The sequence below is a fragment of the Capra hircus genome, chromosome 5 (genome assembly GCF_001704415.2).
Source record: "Capra hircus breed San Clemente chromosome 5, ASM170441v1, whole genome shotgun sequence".
NCBI classification, from domain to species: Eukaryota; Metazoa; Chordata; class Mammalia; order Artiodactyla; family Bovidae; genus Capra; species Capra hircus.
The window spans coordinates 25,875,253-25,878,830 of NC_030812.1; the positions used below are offsets into that span (position 1 = coordinate 25,875,253).

Sequence of the window (3,578 nt, forward strand, 5' to 3'; positions counted from 1 at the left end):
ATAAACACAGCTCTAGAGGTTACTTTTAAAAAGACAGCACTTTGAGCATCTGAAGACAAGGAGGGTGCGATGATCTGCCTTTCTCTGGGATGCAGGCGCAGGTCTACAGGTCCCGTGGGTGGCACCAGGCCATTGTTTCTCAGAAAAGGGGGAGAGTAGATGCCCTTTATCATCTGTTTCTTTTGTTTCCAGTGAGCAGTAAATGCCTAACACAACTAAGAAAAGAAAAATTAAATCTGGAAACTTCCCTAGTGGTCCAGGTAAGATGTTGTGCTTCCATTGCTGGGCGGCAGGTTTGATTTCTGATTGTAGAACTGAGATCTCACATGCCATGCAGTGTGACCAAAAAAATAGAAAAAAAAATGTTTTAATTGTTAAAAGAATTAAATCTGAAGGGAGGCAGCCCTTTTTAAGGAAGGTTATGTGTCTCCATAACATCTCCAGGCAATTCTGTAGCAACTATGGTTACCCTTTGCGTGCTTCAGTTCTAACTCTGCCAGTTACACTGATTTTTTTTTCCTGAATGCAGTGACTCTTTTTGTTTTAAAATCTGTACATTCTTGTTTTGCAGATTCGGATATTTTTTCAAGTTTCTGACAGCATAATTGTTTGGGACATCTCAGCCTGCAGAGCGTCTTTATTTTTCTGTCTTGCTTTTTTCAGTGCTTTGTTAGCATTTTAATAATACACTAGTGACCTACATCTCCGATAGAGGAGATCTGTAGCAGTTTGAATTCTATTAAGTAATATTGTAAAAGATCAGGAAGTTTGAGGTCCTCATCTGCTGATACCTGTGCTTCTATTTTTCCTGTTTTATCAAATGGTTCTGAAACTTTAAGAAAAAAACTTGCATGTATTTGTAGAATCCTGAGTTCCTAAAGCAGATAATGAAGAACCCATTCTATTGCAATCATTGCCAGCACTTTTTTCGGATCTTGTGATCCTATCAGATTTAGCAGATGTACCCTTCACTCGGTTATGATAACCTAAAAGGAATATTCATTCATGCTCAGAGAAATCATCTACAGCCTTTACTCCAGAAACAACTACTCCATCTGCTGATATTAACCATGTTTTTAAAGAAATCTTCAAGTTCCTCTTTTTCATTCTTTTTCCTCGCACACTCAAATCTTTATTAAATTCCAAGAAGTTGTAGAAATTTAAATCTTTCCTTAAAATAGGACGTGCTGCCGCATAACACAGGAACACTTCGTGCATTGCCACCGTCTTCTTGAATATTGCCAAATACCAGCTTCCAACTCCTGTTTCATCTTTGTGAATTCTTCCTTTGTCATAGACCCTTCTCCTTTTCCAAGTTTCTGTAGTTCTTCGCTTGAAGCATCACAATCAGGTCTCGGCAGTGCTGGATGGATAGTGTAACCTGCATAGTCTTCATTTGCAACGGAGGAATCATTAAGCCAGGTAAATTTCTCATGCTCTCCAACAACAGAAAACTCATTTTATTAAAAATTTGGCAATGAACTCTTTGTGTGAACAGTGAATTTTACTTTCTCTCTCTCACAAAGAGAATCAGATATGTCCCCCCATAAAGCAGCATCACTTTGAAAAATCTCCATTTATTGCTTTAGGTCCAAGATCCTCTCTGAGAGGAAGTTGGGACTGTTGTTCAGATCTTCCATCATAGCTGCTCTGAGGCAGGAGGGGCAATATGTTTCATACCCAATGGGATGTAGGGAAATTGTGCTCTGTTTGCTGAGGTATGGGGGCTCCTATTTTGTGTGTTGCCTTTTTTGCAGCACATGGAATTTCTCTAATTGTGGTACACATGGGCCACATAGTTGCCCCATGGCATGTGGGATCTTAGTTACCCAACCCAGGATTTGAAGCTTCATCCCCTGCATTGGAAGGTAGGTTCTTAACCACTGGACCACAGGGAAGTCTCTGGTGCTCTGTTTTATACTATAACTTTTAATGAGGCATTACTTCTTCTGTGTATAGATTATTAATATACAGTCAGTTTTTCTAAATTTTTATAAATTTTGACATGAGTATACATTTGTAATTTCATGGAATGCATGCCATGCAGCCATGAAATTAAAAGATGCATGTTCTTTGGAAGGAAAACTGACAAACCGAGACAGCATTTTAAAAAGAAGAGACGTCACTTTGCCAAAGTTGGACCTTAAAATAGACTGAGCGCCAAAGAATAGATGTTTTCAAGTTGTGGTGTTGGAGAAGACTTTGAAACTCCTTTGGACTGCAAGGAGATCAATCCAGTCAGTCCTAAAGGAAATCAACCCTGAATATTCATTGGAAGAACTGATGCTGAAGCTGAAGCTCCAATACTTTGGCCACCTGATGCAAAGAGCCAACTCACTGGAAAAGACTGGTGCTGAGAAAGATTGAGGGCAGGAGAAGAAGGGGCAACAAAGGATGAAATGGTTAGATAGCATCACCAACTCAACAGACATGAATCTGAGCAAACTCCAGGAGATAATGGAGGGCAGAGGAGCCTGACGTGCTGCAGTCTACGGGGTCACAAAGAGTCAGACACAACTTAGTGACTGAATAATATAACATAAAATACATTTGTAGAATCAGCATCACAATCAAGATAAATATATTTGTCCCCCTCAGAAGATTCTTCTTGCCCCTTTGCCATCTAGCCCTCCAGCCTCAGCCCTTCTAGGCAACCGTTGACCTAACTTCTGTCACTGTAGAATAGCTTGCTTTTTCTAGAGTACTACATAAATAGAATCATAAATATGTTCTCATTATTACCTGGCAACAGTCATTTTTTGGCTGACTAATGAAAGGAAATGTGGATGATTTCTTTTAAAAAATTTTTTAAATTTTATTTAGTTATCCACTTTTGGCTGTGGTAGGTCTTAGTTGCTGTGTGGACTTTCCTCTAATTGTGGCAAGCAGGGCCTACTCTATTTGCAGTGTGCAGGCTTCTCACTGAGATGGTTTCTCTTGTTTTGGAGCATGGTCTCTAGAGCATAGGCTCAATAGTTGTGGGGCACGGGCTTGTTTACTCCGCGGCCTGTGGGATCTTCCTAGATCAGGGATAGAACCTGTGTCTCTACATTTTTTACCACTGAGCCATCAGGGAAGACCTGGATAATTTCCTAAAGAGGATGCATATCTATTTTAAAGTATAAGGGGAAATATTTAAAAATTAAATTTATACTCAAGATCATGTGAATTTATTGATCAAGTGCTTCTGGAATTTGTGTGGGAAACTTAAATGCACATAGATTTGGCCATTTATAAATAGGAATACTCCTTTGAGTGTGATACAGTAGAAGATGAATTGATTTGGGAGCCAGAATTATATCTATATTTAGGCTCCATCATCCGTTTCCCTAGAAAAGTGAGTCTGAATAAATTATTTAACCTTGCTGAGTTTCAGTTGTTTAACCCATAAAATGGTAATAATAAGGACTTCTTTATTTGGTGACTGGGAAAATTCAATTAGACTTGGATATGGAAGTTGTCTCACATTCAAATATTAGCTTCTCTCCCCTTAACAGTGATTCTTATTTCTATGAGAATATTACTTCAGAAGCATAAAGAAAGTCATCTAAAAATTACTCAACATAGAAATAGCCACT

The 3,578-nt window shown here is 38.8% G+C and overlaps 1 pseudogene; it reads right to left on the minus strand.

Moving 5' to 3' along the window:
- On the minus strand, positions 420-1,643 carry LOC102178797 (annotated as a pseudogene).